The sequence below is a fragment of the Pan paniscus genome, chromosome 15 (assembly GCF_029289425.2).
Source record: "Pan paniscus chromosome 15, NHGRI_mPanPan1-v2.0_pri, whole genome shotgun sequence".
Lineage (NCBI taxonomy): Eukaryota > Metazoa > Chordata > Mammalia > Primates > Hominidae > Pan > Pan paniscus.
Genome location: NC_073264.2, coordinates 82,523,201 through 82,540,738, shown reverse-complemented (window position 1 = coordinate 82,540,738; position 17,538 = coordinate 82,523,201). Strand labels below are relative to the sequence as shown.

Below are 17,538 nucleotides of genomic sequence, written 5' to 3'. Positions count from 1 at the left end.
AGTAGGCAAATAATCCAGTGGGCTGTCAAGTGCTATGAATTCAGACAGCGAGTCTTTCCCAGATTGTGCTGGGCTGGGAAGGTTCAGGGAGGAGCAGCTACTCCGGGCTGGATGGAGAAGTAGGATTTAGCTAGGTGGGAACCGTAGTCTTTAGGGAAGGAATGGGTCTAAGTGAACTGTGCCCCTGCACTGGTCCACAAGTCTTTTCAGGTCCATTCACTGGACTACTGTATCTGAAGTAAAGGGGTCAAGTGGGAGAGAAGGGAAGTCGGAGCTAGATGACTTCTTTTTTCTTTTTTTTTTTTTTTTGAGACAGAGTCTTGCTGTGTCACCCAGGCCGGAGTTCAGTGGCACGATCTCAGCTCACTGCAACCTCCGCCTCCCAGGTTCAAGCAATTCTCCTGCCTCAGCCTCCCGAGTAGCGGGGATTACAGGCTCCCACCACCATGCCCGGCTGATTTTTTGTATTTTTGGTAGAGATGGGGTTTCACCATGTTGGCCTGGCTGGTCTCGAACTTCTGACCTCAGGTGGTCCACCTGCCTCGGCCTCCCAAAGTGCTGGGATTACAGGCGTGAGCCATCATGCCCGACCTAGATGACTTCTTAAAGCTATCCTTTCTTGACTGCCATTGGACTATTTAATCTTTGCCTAAATTATCAAAAGCACTGTTTAATCTGAATGCTGCATAACCTCCTACAAATGAAGCCATTCAGTGATTTATTAGTAGATGAATAACACTGGACTCTGATTTGGCCCTCTTAACATGTTCATTGTATTAATAGGAAAGCACTTTGGAGTTAAGGATGTCAAACATATATATAAATAAAATCTAATCCTATTATAAACTCTGTCAAACTTGCAGGCAGTTGGTCCTACTCCACTTGCAATCTAACCTGGAAAGGTCAAATGACTTGTTGAAAGTCATGCAGAAATCCCCTGGTGCTTCTATAATAACTGACCCTGCTTCCCCTGACATTTGGCAGTGTCTAGCTTAAGTCACTTCATATCTCCGTAAGGATGGTGACACTAAGAATGACACTAAGATGACACTAGGGCTCCTGTCATTTAGATAGGATTTCTCCTACTCATATTATGCCCCATGGGGGCTCTCAGCTGTGACCCCAAAGGGTTCTTGTTAATTTTAAGCTTGGGGTGAGATCATTGTACGCTTCTCTTTCAGGCTTCTCCCTGGCTTTCATTGAAAGAAGGTACCATTTTAGTGCTGTGTGTCCATGCAAACACACCATCTGAATGAAAGGGCATTCTCAAGCATTTTTCATGCCAAATGCCGAGAAGTATAGTGGGACCATCAGTGGCTTTCTATCTACCTGAACTTTGAAGTTAGACGCTAGACCGTTGCCAGCTTGATAGTCCTTCCATTGGCTGCCCTTTGAAGTTAGCTTACTGGTTTAAAAAAACCAAATGGGATACTTTAAATGAAAACAGATTTTATTTCACTGTTTGCCTCAGAAACGGAAAACATTTGTCTTAAGTTTTTTTGGTTTTTGTTTCTGTTTTTTTTTGAGACAGAGTACATTGTGTCACCCAGGCTGGAGTGCAGTGGCAGGATCTTAGTTCACTGCAGCCTCCGCCTCCTGGGTTCAAGCGATTCTCATGTCTCTCCTTCCCCAGTAGCTGGGACTACAGGTGTGTGCCACCATGCCTGGCTAATTTTTGTGTTTTCAGTAGAGATGGGGTGGCCTGGCTAGTCTCGAACTTCTGGCCTCAAGCAGCCCACCTGCCTCAGCCTCCCAGAGTGCTGGGATTACAGGCGTGAGGCACCATGCCTGGCCCATTTGTCTTAAGCTTTTAAAAGAGAATAATGATAATGCCATGGTTAAGTGGATAAGGTTGGGGTGATCCATATTTGGTAGACATATCCAGTTATACATTGTTTAAATGTTGTCTATTATGTGAACTCAGAGCTGTCAAAAATATACTTTGTGTTTTTCCCCATCCTTGCCAAACATAAAATATTCATTTTTTTCTAAATCATTCTGTGTCCCTACATTTCCCTCCACTTCAGACTTTGAACAGTTGAAGGGTGGAAAACTTTTATCATTGCTGAAATTATCAAAAACACTATCAATAGCTATCATGCGTTGAGTTTTACGTCCACTGCTGAGTGGTTATACCATGTTATTTTACTTAATTTGCACCTCAACGCTGTAAGGTCAGGAGGAGTAGCATCTCATCTAAGGAGTAGCATTACATGAGGAGTGGCATTTCATGAGACAGACAGAGGCTGGAGCTAAGTACTTTGTCAAAGGTTGTAATGGAGCTGGGCTTTAAACCTACCTCTCTTAATCTCTTAGATCTAGAAGCTATGCCCTGAGTCACTGTGGTATCTGGAAGCAAAAGGAAATGTGCTCTAAAGAGTTAACAGGGGCTATCTGTGCACTCTGGCCACACCCTGGGAGATGCCTGGTAGGAGGAAAACTGCTTTTGTTTTTGCACGGTCAGTTCACAGTATCAGCAGGGCAGTCAAAGCACACTTTTCTCTCTCTCTCTTTTTTTTTTTTCCCATCTCATCCTTATTCTTTTTGTTATGATCTCTAAAAAGTTGGTGAGTTAGGGAGTGAGGATCTATTTGAGTAAATCCAGCATGTTTCTCAGTCACCACCCATCAACCTAATTGGCATAGGCGGGGCTGTGCTGTCTGCAACACAGCCAGCTCCTCCAGCTGTGCCATCCATCATACTCAGGCACCCTGGAGCGCACATGCTCTGCTTCCGGTTGATTTTAAGTTCCCGATTCCTGAGCAGGCCTTGGGGAGGCAGTCCCAAGGAGTCAGAGTTGTTTGCTGTCGCATATCAGAGTTGTTTGCTGTCTGGGTGACTTGGCTGGTCACAGCACAGTGCTCCTGGGCTCAGGGGCTGTGATCTCCTGTCATTTGGTTGCCATTTTCCTGTGAAGAGGGTAGAGAATATGCACCCAGTCAGGTCAGGCACTTTGCAGAGGTGGGTCCTGGCTATAAGAAAGCCAGATAAGAGTGCAGGTTCATTTATGCATGTATGTTTCTACTCATAGGAAAACAACTCACGAGGCAAAAAAGTACATCTCGTGGATGGAGCAGGGCGAAGTGGTTACAAGTACAGACTCTGGAGCCAGACTGCCTGGGTTTGAATTGTGCGGTTTCAGGTAAGCTATTTAATCTCCCTGAGCCTCAGTTTCCTTATCTCTGTAAAGGGAACCTACTTCATAGGGTTATGAGGATTATATGATAATTTAATTAAATGAGCAGTAAAGCACTTTGACATCAATGTCTGAGAGATGAGAAGTGTTACGTGTTTATCAAATAGCACATAAAAATAAAGCGGTAGGTGAACATCATGGTTTGTAGGTTACACAGTGCTGTGTTAGACGAAGCTTACGTGACTACCTCAGTTAAGGTACTCACGGTGAGTTATGCTCAAACGAAATCTTATAAAATGTCCTAGGGAAACTAGCCATTTTAAAGAATCATGTGAGAAATATGTATGTAAACTGCCTTTTTGTAAAATGAACATGAGAGAAACTGTGTCAGAGGAAGCGAGAAGACAAGGTTGGATGACTCGATGTTTCGGGCGAGGGGGACTGGAGGGGTAGAGTGCCATCATCTTGGATGGGAAGGTTTCCTGCCGCAGTCATTTCAGGGAAGGGAGAGTCGCTGGTCAAATCTGGATGCGTTAAGTGTGAGAGTCTTGTTAGATGTTGAAGTGAAGATACTCAGTGGGCACCAGGAGAAGTCAGGTGAGAAGTCAAGGCTGGAAGCATCTGTGTGGGGGGTCCCTAGCTTATAGATGGAATCTAAAGCTGTGAAGGAATGAAGGTATTTAACAGCTGGAGAAGGGGTCCTAGGGTTGAATCAGGGGGCATGCCAGCTTCATTGGGAAATTCAGGCTGGCTCGAGTTTTCTAGTTTGTGCTTTTCTTCACTTTGCCAGTGTAAAATGAGGTATGGACCCATTGGCATTTTCTTTGGGTGGTTTTATCATTTGAGCTGTATAATCCCATGGTTAGGTGCCTGAGTTAAGACTAGGGTCGGATACCATTTGACCTCTTACTATCTTTGTGCCCTTGGGCAAGTTACTTAGTCTCTGAGACTCAGTTTCTTTGCCTGTGAGATGAGAACTGGTGGTTAAAAATGCCCATCTCATAGGTGTGAGGGCTCAGTAAGTGCGACATTGATGCTGTGAAGCTGTTCACCACTTTATGTCTTGAAAGATTCTCACCGTTCATGTAAATTTGTTAAAAGTGAGGAGTGGTGACAGTCACACGTGTTTAAAGCCCTTTGAATTTTCCCTAAGCTGAAATCCGCATTTTAATTCAACTTATATTGCTACTGTTTTTCTTCTTTAAAAAAAATAATAAAAGAGAGAGGTCAGGGAAATACTATAGTAACTACACACATATGCCAGAGACTTACGTTTTCTCTGTAATTGAAACATTACATCCAGTGATCAGATCTGGCCTCTATATATGGTAATTGCTACAAGAATCGCAGATGCTCAAGCATTCAGAGATATGAAAACTGAAACACAGAACAAAAGAGATACCACTGGATGACAGTGTTTTAGTATTACGTATAATAACCTCATGTTTGCTCTTTGCCACCATGAGCCAGGTAAGAAGGTTCTCTCACTCTTCCCTAAGATACTAACCAATCTTCCCTACTATTTTTTTTTTTTTGATGGCAGAGTTTCACTCTGTCGTCCAGGCTGGAGTACAGTGGCATGATCTTGGCTTACTGCAATCTCTGCCTCCTGAATTCAAGTGATTCTCCTGCCTAAGCCTCCCAAGTAGCTGGGATTACAGGTGTGAGCCACCATGCCCAGCTAATTTTGTGTTGTTAGTGGAGATGGAGTTTCACTTTGTTGGCTAAGCTGGTCTCGAACTCCTGACCTCAAATGATCCACCCTCCTCCTCGGCCTCTTAAAGTGGTGGGATTCCAGGCATGAGCCACCAAGCCCAGTCTTCTCTACTATTTTAAATCCAAGTTTTACACTTGGTTGGAAAATTCCTCTAATCCATTTTATTTCACTCAGCAAATAATAATATTCTGAATCTGTTTCTAAAAAACTCTCACTCTCAAAGCTCAATAAGAACCCAGAGATGTGGAGAATCACATTCTGAAGTCTTGTCACTCCATTCTCTAATTATTATGTCTGCTGTGTTTGCATTTATGGTTTATATGCTTTGAATTTGTAGCTTTTCTGTTTTGCAAGAGTTACTGTCAGTGAGACATCTACCAAAAGAAATACTGCTATTAGTGGTGTCGGGACCAAATGTATGTAACAGTGTGGTGTGTTTCTAAATCCCTACTGTGGTTTTTGAGAAACTGTCTCTAAATGGGAGAGGGTGATGTGAAGACTGAAAGAAAAAATCTTTAGAAACAACAAAGCAGAAACATTAATAGGAAAGAGCTTCCAGTGATTAAATTTTTCTTTTGGTCTTTCAGATTGAGGAAGTAAGGAGAATAGGCATACATGGTGGGAAATTTCTATCAACTTGGAAAAAACAATAGAATACATAATTCTTAGCCACTGAGATGAGAGCCCAGGAAGTCACAAGGTCAAAGGATCCTGTCCCATTGTCTGTGGTGACAGCCTGTCCTCCCACTATAAGGAATGCCTTACCCTTAAACAATGGAAGTGTCCCTGAGAAGTTGAAGAAATGCATGCTGATGGAATTTTTAAAATCATATCATTGTAGAAATACTCCAGTGATTATACTTTTCTGTATTTTCCATTTTTTTTTTTTTAGTGAGAGTGTATTCTGTTTATAATAAAAACAGAAATCAGAAAAATATTTTTTTTTGATATGGTGTCTTGCTTTGTCATCCAGGCTGGAGTACAGTGGCGCGATCTTGGCTCACTGCAACCTCAGCTTCCCGTGTTCAAGCGATTCTCTTGCCTCAGCCTCCCAAGTAGCTGGGGTTTTAGGTGTGCACCACCACTCCCAGCTAATTTTTGTCTTTTTAGTAGAGTTGGGGTTTCACCATGTTGGCCAGGCTGGTCTCAAACTCCTGACATCAAGTGATCTGCCTGCCTTGGCCTCCCAAAGTGCTGCGATTATAGGCATGAGCCACCGTGCCTGGTTAGGAAAAATAAAAGAAGGAAATAAACTAGGAGTGTGGGGGATGAGTGAGTTGTCACCATTGAAAGGTGCTCATTTGCTCACATTTTATACTGTGAGAATTCTTTTGTCCTGCAAGCTGTGACATTTCATAACATACCTGCTCTCCACATTTAGAATTTACTTTAAACATAGGGGATGTCAGTAGTGCATTTCATGTATCAAAACCTCAGACTCCACTTTACCAAAGCAGCCAGGCCTCAGTCAACAGACATCGACTCTCACACTGTGCCAAGCCCACCCAGTGTGTCCTGGTTCCTTGTGGCTGTCCCTGGCAGTTGGAGACACCCACATGCCCCTGCCTTCAGTCAGCAGACACACACTTGGGATGCGTCGGTTTCTTGTTTGTGAGAGGCCTGGTTCACAAGGATAACATCATGATCAGCCAGGGGCCCCTGTGCAGCTGCCCCATGAGGCCACTGCGGCAGCCTGTGTTTTAGCGTTTGGCCAGGCTGTTTTGGTTTTATGCCCATGCGTCTGTTTTGTTGGGGGAAGAGGGAGGGGAAGGATTCTCAGAAAAGGGAAGGACGTATCCTCCGCTTTGCTGAAAACGGAAATAAGGAATTATCAGTTCAGGGTCAGTAGAAGCCACAGTGCCTGGCTTCCTTCTGCTGGGCTCCTCTGGAATAATTTTGTTTTGTTTTGAAAGGCCCGAAAGCAACTTGAGCCAGATAAGTTGTTCTAGGGTGACAGTTTTTAACAGGGAGTCCACAGATCCCTAGGACTTTGAGAAGTGTGTCTGTGAAGTGCCTTAAATTATAATTAATGTTGCATGTATGTGTATTTTTCCAGAGATGAGAGTCTCTGGCTTAAATTATAACTCAAAGAGATTCAGAGAGCTCTAATTTTTTATTTAAAGGCTAAGAACCAGTTTCAAGGAGAGGCCTTCAAGTCTGAGTTGTACATCTTGGTTTTGGCCCTAACTTGAGAACTCTTCCTGATTGGTGACTTGTGTACGTAGTGATAATATCAAGAAAAGTGTGCAGCGCACCTTAGGTATACCTATAGAAGGTCATGTTGCAGGAAGATGAAGAAGGTTTCACTTTTTCAAGTGCTGGAAAGCTGGAAATCTAGAAATCTTTTTTTTTTTTTTGAGACAGAGTCTTGCCCTGTCTCCCAGGCTGGAGTGCAGTGGCGCCATCTTGGCTCACTGCAACCTCCGCCTCCAGGGTTCAAGCGATTTTCCTACCTCAGCCTCTTGAGTAGCTGGGATTACAGGTGCATACCTCCACACCCAGCTAATTTTTTTTGTATCTTTAGTAGAGATGGGGTTTCACCATGTTGGCCAGGCTAGTCTTAAACTCCTGACCTCGTGATCCGCCCGCCTCAGCCTCCCAAAGTGCTGTGATTACAGGCGTGAGCCACCGTGCCTGGCCTGGAAGTCTAGAAATACTAGGTGGACCCACAGAAACCCGTGCACTTACTGAAGCCCATGCTGCAGAAAGATGAAGGTTTCACTTCTTCAAATGCTGGAAAACTGGGCATCCAGAAATCTGTGACCTCTGTCCTAATGCCTCCTATTCTCTCCTTTCTCAAGCACACTCAGAGCTCCCTTAATATTCTGTATTATCATAGTATTGACTAGTTGGAATGAACACAAATATCTCTTTTACCTGGTGTCTCAGTGTGTTTGTGTTGCTGTTAAGGAACACCCAAGACTGGGTAATTTATAAAGAAAAGAGGTTTATTTGGCTCATAGTTCTGCAGGTTGTACAAGAAGCATGGCGCCAACATCTGCTTCTGGTGAGGGCTTCAGGTTGGTTCCACTCAGGATGGAAGGTAAAGGGGACCCAGGTGTGCAGAGATCACATAGCAAGACAGCAGAAACAAGAGAAAAAGGAGGAGGTGCCAGGCTCTTTTCAACTTCAGTTCTCACAGAAACTGAGTGAGAACTCACTCACTCCTGTGAGAATGGTACCAAGCCATTCATAGGGATCTGGCCTCACAATCCAAACACCTCTTACTGGGCCCCACCACCAACACTGGGGATCAAACTACAACAGGAGACTTGGCAGGGCCAAACAAAGCGTGTCCAAATCATAGCACCTGATCTTCTGCTGAGTTCTAAGATAATCCAGGCCCTCATGATGGTGACAAGATAACACATTTATGAGGAACTTCTTCCAAGTGGCTGTTTATCCTGTGCTAAACACAAATGACCTTCCCCAGGGTTCCAGCCTTGGTTCTTGTTTTTCCTCTTATTATTCTGAGTGACCCAGTCCAAATCCCCAGCTTCCAGTGGCCTCTCAGTCTGTGTTTTTAGCACTCATCTCTCTTCTTCTGAGCTCTAAATCTGCCTATTTAACAGGTCCTAAAGACAACATCTCAATGTGGTTGTCCCACGGGCCCATCAAATCACTGGGCCTAATGCTAAGCTCATCACCTCCCTTTTATCTCCCAACCATTCTTCCTCTTGAAGTCCTTATCTTGGCAAATGGTACAAAAATTGATCCAGTTTTCCAAAGGTTTTTTTCATCCACCTACTGCATCTTTACTTCCACAATCTCAATGAGTCCAAAAAAGATTCTATCCCCATATCTTGATAACATTACATCCTAAATGGCTGTAAAAACACCTTTCCTCTCTATCCCCCATCTTGCGATGCCTAATCACTCTAATTACTAGCTGGTCTTTTCACTCTCCGGTTGATCTCTCTCATTGCTTCCAGAATAACCTTTTTCTAAAAAACAAATTGGGTCATGTTATTTCCCTGCTTAAATTGTTTAATCGATCTCCATTGCCTTTATGACAAAACCCAGCCTTCTTGGCATGGCCCACTGGGCCCTGTCTGACCTGACTCCTAGCTCTCCAGCCTCCTGTCTTACTTTTCTCCTTCTGGCTCATTGCTTCATCAAAGTAAATCACCTATAATTCAGAAAACATATCTTTTTATTCATCTTCTGGACTCAGTAGGGGCATAATACATTTTTAATGCAGCTGTTTTGAGTGGAGGCCTTGAAAAAACTATTACTCTTCACATTCCAAGTCGGGTAACAAAAAGACATCTTCATACCGTCTCAGTGCTTCATCCCATCCCTGCCCCCTGACCTATTTCTAACATTAATGCTGAATCTCAGGCCATCCTTGAACATGAACTTCATTTCTGAGCCTCTCGTCCTCCCTTCACATCATGCCTTATTCATCTCCAGATCCCATCCTGCCTGTGACACACTCTGCAGGGGTTGAGGTCAGTGATGGGTGATGTTCAGGTGTGAGGTTAGGGAGGGGGCAGGTCTGGGGGTGGACGTAGGAATCAGGGAGGTTGCATACACCCTTTGATAGCAAACAGTAGTTTTGCATGTTAACGTGAGTGGTTAAGCATGGCTGAGTGCAATGGTACCCTCTTATTGACCATTTTGTATTGTCATGCTTTGTTCTTATAGATGCCATCCTGCCAGCTTGGAATGTCCATTTTCTCCACCAGTGACCCCTGCCTCACAGAACTAATTTCTATTCATCTTTCAACCAGTTGTTACCTTCCCTGTTATTCTTCACTGACCCCAAATTGGGCTAGGTGTCACTCCTGTGCACCCATCGCACTGCTACATTCTCCTCATTGCCCTGGTCACACCATACTGTGATTATTTATTTGCCTGTCTCTCTCTCCAAGGCAGGTGCTGGATCTTAGTCCTCTCTCTGTTCTTAGAATTTCACAAGAACATCCCTAGCAATAGGAGATGCTGAATAAATGCTTATTGAATGAATGAATGAATGAATGGGCGATGTTCTGTGACAGACTTCTAAAAACCTGCAGAAGCTCCATGAGCATAAATAACCCAGAGTCCAATAAGACCTATTAGGTCATCTCTTTATATTCTACGCATGTGACATTGCATACCAGCATTGATTCTTATCCAGATTTTAACTTTCCGTATTGGCTATCTCTTAGGCACATCTCAAACCCTCTTAGCCCTACCTGTCTGTGGGCCACTGGACTGAATCATTCGGCCATCCGAGGCTACTACTGCAGGTCCTTTCGCTACTTCAGGACCCAGATGAAGTACCACATTGAAGGGTGTGGAATCTGGATTTCTCATCTGCTGCTAAAGGATCTAGCAGATGCACCCCTAAAATGTGGGGAGTTGGGCCAACATGGTGTGAACTCTGACCAAAGGGGAATAAGAGACAGGTGGGAGCTGGCAGGTGCATATCCTGTCCAAGCACCAGCCCCTCCAGTGGAAGGTTTTGAGGTACCTTACTTCCCAACAGCCTCTCTGACCCAGCAACAAGCCGATTCTTGTGAAGCCATGGCCAGTTTAGGCCCACTCCATCTTATGTTTGCTTTCCCTACTTCACTTCTCTTCTCTTACTTGGGCTTCCTTGGGATTGCTGTAAAACACTAGTGTAGAAGCTTGGCCTCAGGCTCTGCCTCCTAAGGAATCTGGCCTAAGATATGTTCACACCTGCCAGTATTTCCCTAGAGGATCATGGGCCAGTGGAGGTAGAAGAGGGAAGAACACTATGCATCAGGTGGTCTCTAGAGCATGGATGCAGCAGGGCTTGCCTGGAAGTTCAAGGCTTCAGCCATGCATCCCCTGTCCTTGTCTATGCAAGTGAGTGGTGTTGGCCACCCTCATTTAGGGGAATTGGGCAGATGGATGCATTAGTAGAAAAAGATCCGTCATTTAGAACCTGTGAACTAGTTCCTATGGAGGCTGACCATCTGTTCCATAATTTCCTGTTTTTAAAAATCCCAATGTAAGAAATTAAATATATATATATAAACATTTATGTCAGTGATACAGCTGTGAAAATGGATCCTTAAGAATATCTGTGATATATTCTGGGTTTAAATCCTAGCTTTGCCACTTAGTGCTTGTGTGACCTTGAGAAAGTTGGCCAGTCCAAGCCTTAGTTTCCTCATCTGGAAAAGAGTCATTAGTAATAGCAGCTTATATCAGGATGCTGTTGTAAAGATGGGACAAGATAATGCATTTGTAGGCCTCAACACAGTACTGTATAGAGTAAGCACTCACAAGATATTAGTTATAGTTATTAATATTCTCTCTTTAAAATACAATTTGAGAATGATAGAGTGTTAATCCTAGTATAGTAAACAAATTTGAGAGTTTTTTTTTTAATTTGTAGAGCTTAGAAAGGTTTTATTGAGATTTTAAGAGGTATTTTCTTGGTCTGAAACTTTTTTCTAGGGAATCAAAATCTCAGACCCAGTTTTAATCTTGCCAAAAAGGGTGGGAAGGCATGATAAAAAGCTTCTATGGAAGTGGTGTTTACTTGCCAGGTATTTTATTTTATTGGAAATGTGTGAGAACCACCTGGGGCTTGAGACTACCTAAGTGTATTTCCTATCTTCCAAATATTTTTAAGGTCTTTGCAAATAACTTTATATCAATCCCAAATTAATAAATTTGTGGAAACAAAAGCAGAAAGGTTTTACAGTTGTGCTGTGGTCATTCAGAGAATTTGTGGCAGAGAAGATCCCAGGAACTAGCCTCTTGCCCCTTACCTGAGGCAAGCTTCAATCTGTGCCAGGTAAACAGAAAAGTACTTCCTCCAGGGAAGCACATAATCAGGATTAACAATGTGTATGCTGGTAACTTTTTGCCTTTTTTTTACAAAGCTGTATTAAGAGTCATTAAGCTTTAAACTGTAATCCGGGTTTATTATTAACTCCTTGCAATCAAGCTTCCAGTTCAGCTGTTCTACTTTATTCTACAAATGCTTGTCGCTTTCTGATACGGTTTGGCTGTGTCCCCACCCAAATCTCATCTTGAATTCCCACGTGTTATAGGAGGGACTTGGTGGGAGGTCATTGAATCATGGGGACAGGTCTTTCCTGTGCTGTTCTCATGACAGTGAATAAGTCTCACAAGATCTGATGGTTTTATTAAGAGGAGTTCCCATGCATAGGCTCTCTCTCTTTGCCTGCTGCCATCCATGTAAGATGTGACTTGTTCCTCCTTCCCTTCTGCCATGATTGTGAGGCTTCCCCAGCCACGTGGAACTGTAAGTCCAGTTAAACCTTTTTCTTTTGTAAATTGCCCAGTCTTGGGTATGTCTTTATATGAAAATGGACTAATACACTTTCCTTCTGTGTAATGGCTCTGAGCACTAGAAATGCTGCCAGGAAGGGTCCATCCCTCCAGAAGCTAAACTCTGCAAGCTTTCTCAAGTCACCAGCGACCACCCAAGGCCCTTTATGTCTCTCCTCAGCATTTGACACTAGAGAAAACTTCTTTTTCAAAATTCCCTCTTGCCATCATAGCCTGGAGCCCTCTGGTTTTTCTGTCTCTCTCTCTGCCTGGCTCTGTCACCCGAGGGTCTAACTTCCCCTGTCCCAGCCCCACTCCCTTATGTAGGCATGCTCCAAGAGTCAGTCATCTTCTTCTATCTTTTTACTTCCCCTGTTGATAACCTATTCATTCCCTTGGCTTCATACTTTGTTTTTTCTTGGATGACTCTAAAATCTAACTTTTCACCCGTAATTTTTCTCTAGGCACCAAATCTACATTTTCATAGTCTTTGCATCTCAACATATCCCAAAAGCTTATTTCCTATCCTGTCTCCAATTAATTGCACAGTTTAAGGGACCACTCCTAGTTTCCTTAGGGTATGTGTTGAGGTCTTCTCTGCCCTTACCTCAGATACTATGGCACTACTATTCTCCTATCACCCAAGCTTAATTGTTACTTCCTATCACTGTTGTTTCTTCTATTCTGTTGAGTAAAGAACAAGACCAAGGATTCCTGTGGCTATAAGGTGTTTTCTCTACTTTCATCTTTTTGCCCAGTTAAGGTTTTCTCCTGAACATTCAACATTTCTTTGCTTTACTACAGTGTGGATGGTGATGTGGGAGGGCCTGTGCTGTTGCAGAGCTGGGGGCCAGGGGCGGGGCGGTGAATAGCTCTAGGGGCAGCGTCAGATAAGAGAACGTGGTTTTTGTCGCATTGTGTGAATGGCACCTCCTGGAGTTGTGCAACACAGTGCTGTGGGAGTGTAAGCATGCAAGGGATGGAGTGTCACTGAGTCCTTTTGGGATGCTAAAGACTTGAGTGGCAGGAACAAGTTGAGGGGAGTTGGCAGTTCAACCCACAAGGAAAGTTTGATTTTTACAAAAGAGGAAGGGGGAAATAGTTTTTCCTCTGTGTCATCTACCTGGGGAATAAAACCCTGTGTTTTTCTAGACAGATCTGCATTGAGCTGACTTCATTGTAGAGCTACCCACCAAGCTTGAGATTTGTGGCCTGGAGCTCTGTTTTCCTCTAATCCTTGTTATTCTTGGTATAGAGAGTGTTGGCAGGAGCTTTAAACATAAAGGTTTTGTGTGCCTGCAGCTCTACTGATAAATTAGATAAAACCAGACCCTTATGTCACAGCTGGACTCCCTTCGATATGGTTTTCCTATGGTCCAAAGAGGTTGGTCATAGCTTTGGTCACAGTGCTGCCTCCTGTTGACTGAAATGGCCCAGATGACTTGGCCACACCAGCAGTAGGACACCTTGGCTGACGCTTATAGCAGCAGTGTCCTCTGTTCAGGGGCCTGTGGAGCACCCAGACAGGCAGGTTGCCACCTTCCACTGCACAGACTATGTGGTACACACTCTTCGTGGGCATGGCTCACATAGATGACCATGGGAATGGGCCCTGAAGTTGTCCACTGTGTTGACCCTGCCTCCGGTACCTTCTCTCACTACTCATTTCTAGGCCAACTGATGCCTCGCATTGAGCCAGCTAGGCTCTTTCCTGTCTCAGGCTGAAGCTCACACCACTACTTCCTTTTTTTCCCCAAATTTCTAAGGTCTCCTCCTTCTTTGCACTTTCACTTCCTGAATGCCATGAACACAGGAATGAAATCAGCAAGTTCTTGTTCTCTCTTGACTAGGCTAACTCCTCCCAATCTTTATGGGTAGAAATAATAATGGTGATAGATAGCATTGACTGAGCGCTTATTATTCATGAAAAGGTTTACCTGCAGCATCTTACAGAATCTCTGAGGTAGATACTACTAGATGAAACTCAGGCTTAGAGCATTTCAGAGACAGAGATGTTCCATGGCTAGAGTTAACAACGGGGGACTTGGCCTGCTGCCCGAAGAGCTTGTGCTCTGAAGGGTATGCTAGGCATCCTCCTAAGACTCAGGTTAGATACAGCCTCTTCCAGGAAGCCTCCCTGGGCTCCCCACACCCTGCTTCTGACCTTTGGTCATGCTCCTTAGTAACCTGTGCTGTCATGCAAGCTCAGGGCCTCTCAGAGGTGGTGGAGAGAGACCTATGTTCCTTGCTTTTTCTGAGTTCTCAGAATATTAAAAACTGAAGAAGCTCCAAGACAGGATTAGAAAAATATTATGATTTTTTTGGATATATTTTCTTCTCTGATTGGACCAAATTAAAACCTTAAGTGTATAATCATATACATATAATTTTGCTATGTGCAAGGCAGCTATAGGAATTACAATAGAATTTTTTTTTTTTTTTTTTTTTTTGCGATGGAGTCTCACTCTGTTGCCAGGCTGGAGTGCAGTGGTGCGATCTTGGCTCACTGTCACCTCTGCCTCCTGGGTTCAAGTGATTCTCCTGTCTCAGCCTCCCGAGTAGCTGGGACTACAGGTGTGCACCACCACACCCAGCTAATTTTTGTATTTGTAGTGTTATATCCCTAACATCTAGCAGAGGGTCAGGGCTCAGCACATTGGGGGCTCTTAATTTGTCTTGGTTGATTGAATGAATGAGTCAATGAATTGTCTGTGAACAGTCTCAGACATCAGAAAGATTTTAGTTGGAATCCCAGACTACTCTTTACTGCTCTCTGACCTTGAGCACGTTACTTAACCTCTCTGGCCTCAGCTGAGGCCTCTCTGGCCTCAGCATTTCTCTGAAATGCTGGTGTTATTAATAATAGTACCTACCTCATAAGGTTGATAAGAGGAACAAAGGAGGTAATGTACCTCATCTATAGGATGGCAAAAGTGAACTGTCATGGACAGTGCTTGGGTCCAGGGCAGGGGTGGTAGGAGGCAGGTCATGGGCATCATTGTCAGCAAAGTGAGAGCCACTCCAGCTGCTTCCTTCTCTGTGCCTTTGTGTCCCCAACCAGCCATGGAGAAGAAGAATTGGTGATCGTAAGAGAGTCTCCAAAGCACCTGACTTTGTTCCCAGAGCCCTTAGCCCCTTTCCACATTCTGCCATTTGATGGACAACCATGGGCAGATCTTACCTTTTAAATAACACTCTGCAGCCCAGCAAGCATCCTCACCCACATCAGGCCACCAAGCATTCTCACTCACATTGTTAAATGAAGTAATAATCTAATTATCTCAATAATTTACATTATCTAATTTATAATTATTATTTCATTTAATAATTACTCTTTTAATCAATATTAAATGGGCTGCAGTGTCAGGAAATTCCTGCTCTTGTTGTATCATTCCTGGTACCTTCTCCTCCCCTAGTGGCAGAGTTATCGTGGAGGACATTTGTTCTTGTATTTACTGAGTTCTTTGGCAACATCTTCATTTTTTTTTTCACATCTAGTATTCAAGGAATCTTGAGAAAAGCCTCATTTCAAACTTTTGTGTTTCCAAGTGGCCAGATAGAGAGTGGGCTGCTTGGTCCAGGACCTCTAACTCATGCATGCCCTTGTATTGAAGAGCAGGGCACAGCAGCACTCCCTATCTGGGACTCCACCATCTTCTCTGTCCATTTGGCGTCACAGGGTTCTAAAGGTTGGATGGAGCTTTCTAAGTGTGAGCATCCACATTGCCCTGGCGTGTGAGAGCACTGGCCACTTCTTTTCTTTTGCTACGGCTTCTCCCTAGGTAACTGGATCCCTTCTGTCTGATGATCATGTCCTAACTTGTATCTCTGGCCTCAAGCTTCAAACTCAAAAGTCCAAGTGCCTAGTTGACATCTCTCTTGGATGTCTAATGAGCATCCCAAATGTATCATATTTAAAAAGAAATGCTTACTTTACTTCCAAATCCTAACTCTTTCTCTGTACCCCGGTCAGTGGGACTATCACCCACCCTGTCCTCCACCAGAATTCCTTGTCCTCCCTCCTGTGAGACATCCATCAGTAAGTCCTGACGACCCTGCCTCTAAAATATATCTCAGATGACATCTCTTTCTCTTCATCTCCACTGTTTCATCCAGACTCTGGCCATCATCATCTTTTTTTTTCTTTATAAAGAAATAAAACACTTTATTCTCAATGTTGCTAATATTTTAAATTAAAACAGTAAGAAAGCTTTTAATGTTTGATTAAATATTGCTAATATTTTAAATTACAACAGTGAGAAAGCTTTGTTTTCTTCACATGTGCAACAGATTTGTTTGTTTATTTATTTATTTATTTATTTATTTATTTTTTGAGATGGAGTCTTTCTCTTGTTGCCCAGGCTGGAGTGCAATGGCGTGATCTCTGCCCACTGCAACCTCCACCTCCCGGGTTCAAGCAATTCTCCTGCCTCAGCCTCCCAAGTAGCTGGGATTACAGACGAACGCCACCATGCCAGGCTAATTTTTTTGTATTTTTAATAGAGACGGGGTTTCACCATGTTGGTCAGGCTGGTCTCGAACACCTGACCACTTGATCTGCCTGCCTCAGCCTCCCAAAGTGCTGAGATTACAGGCATGAGCCACTGCGCCCAGACAACAGATTTATTTTTTAAAGGAATGGATTTTGAGAGAAAACAACGTGAGGCAGAAGTATGGAATAGAAAATAAATACAGATGTAGGCTATTTTGCTAATTGTTTTGTAACCACAACAAACTAGTACAGAGAATGCCCTGTATAAAACACAATAAAGGTTCAAACATCGAGGTGTTCCCTTAGCAAGGCGGAAAATTTCAGTCTCTGGTATTTGGAATTTAGGCTGCAGTCCTTGTTTTTGGATGGACCACTGGTGGGTGGCACAGTCCATGCTTTTAACCAGATTTGAACAGAAGAATGGCCACTTGGCCCAGGTAGAAGTAGATGAAGTGTTTGGTTTCATGTGTCACGTAACTACTGAAGTTCCTCCCCACGATGCAATGTCAGGTGGGATTGTACTTCTTGTCACATTCCTTCTTGATATGAGCCACAGTGTTCCTCTCTTTGTTGTATTTCTCCAGCGCCTGAGTAGCGCACTCCACCGAGTTCTGTTGCATCTCTTCCGACATGTCCGCATTTTTGATCATGGCCTTTTGGTCGCACATGGTTACCCATGGAGAAGGGGGCTGGCTGACTGCAGCGGTCTCCTGGGGAGGTGCTAAGCATCGCCCGGCTGGAGCTGCCATCGCTACAGAAGCCGTGGCGCCTCTAAGAAGAAAACTTTTAATGTTTGACAGAAAGTTTTAAAGGTCACAAAGCAATCATATTTTCCCCTTTGCGAAGACTGCTTTGTGCATGGTCATTTTTTTTTTAATTTAAAAAATTATGTTAAATTACAACTATAAAATGGACCACCTTAACCATTTTTAAGAG

At 43.7% G+C, this 17,538-nt stretch overlaps 1 protein-coding gene and 1 pseudogene across 8 annotated transcripts in view; one reads left to right on the top strand and one right to left on the bottom strand.

The window, feature by feature from the left end:
- STON2 (stonin 2) overlaps nucleotides 1-17,538 on the top strand; it is a 176,143-nt gene that overhangs the window by 6,290 nt on the left and 152,315 nt on the right. For all 8 annotated transcript variants that reach the window (XM_063596103.1, XM_063596101.1, XM_034937952.3 and 5 more), the window contains exon 2: nucleotides 3,032-3,142. The gene's annotated coding sequence lies outside the window, so the exon portion shown is untranslated. The remainder of the gene's footprint in view (nucleotides 1-3,031; nucleotides 3,143-17,538) is intronic.
- Nucleotides 10,124-17,340, bottom strand: LOC134729021 (dynein light chain 1, cytoplasmic-like; annotated as a pseudogene).